The sequence below is a fragment of the Eimeria mitis genome, genomic scaffold (genome assembly GCF_000499745.2).
Source record: "Eimeria mitis Houghton genomic scaffold, Emh_scaff716, whole genome shotgun sequence".
NCBI lineage: Eukaryota > Apicomplexa > Conoidasida > Eucoccidiorida > Eimeriidae > Eimeria > Eimeria mitis.
The window spans coordinates 1-817 of record NW_013575218.1 but is presented as its reverse complement, the minus strand read 5'-3'; positions in this window follow the sequence as shown (position 1 = coordinate 817).

Genomic DNA, 817 nt, shown 5'->3' with positions numbered 1-817 from the left:
TTAGTTAACGTACGGGATTTGGCACAATGTGGTCTGTAAAGTTGGTATACGTACATCCATGGTGTGCAGGCTCCATACTATGGGCCATGTATGCTGTTTACAGTATTTTCTTCATGCCGAATTGCAAAGGGAACTTGGTTGTGCTTGTATGTAGTCTTGCCTTGGAGGACTAGTTGCATTATGGTGCGCTGCAATTCATATCATTTCAAGGCCGACAGGAGAAACCTATCACAACGTCCAGGTATCGCAGTTGAATCCGATGTTATTCCACCGCTGTAATCAGTATTGTATGTCCTTGCATTCTTAAAAAAAGCCCGGCCGGCTGTGTTTTCAGGAGCGCCAGGTTCTCTACACAGCTGCACTGAGGTGGCTCCGAAAGTTTCCCGAGCCAAAGCCCTTTAGCTTCTAGAGTTTCAAGCGCTCGTTAGACACCATGTCTAACGATTGCTCGCACTAAGCATATTCTTAATAGGTTGCGTGCGATGTGGAATGAAATTGGCAGGGCGCTCACATGAGAAGACAGCTGACTGCTACTGCAGCGAAGCCAAGGAACGTAGACAATGCAGGCGCAGCGTTTTTGTTGAATCCAGCGGTGATCTGATCCCATTGGACTTGCCTGATAGGCACATGTCACACTCGAAAACCACCATTTATTGAGAGGAACGGCTGTCCAAGCAGGCATTGTAGCACTCAGCTGGCATGAAGCCATACAAGCGATGCGATGCATACGCTGTAATTCAACTTACGTGTATGGGGCATTGTTGGTCGTCAGGGCATTGGGGGTGGTGACGCAAAGAAGAGCCTTCACTTCTTTGTC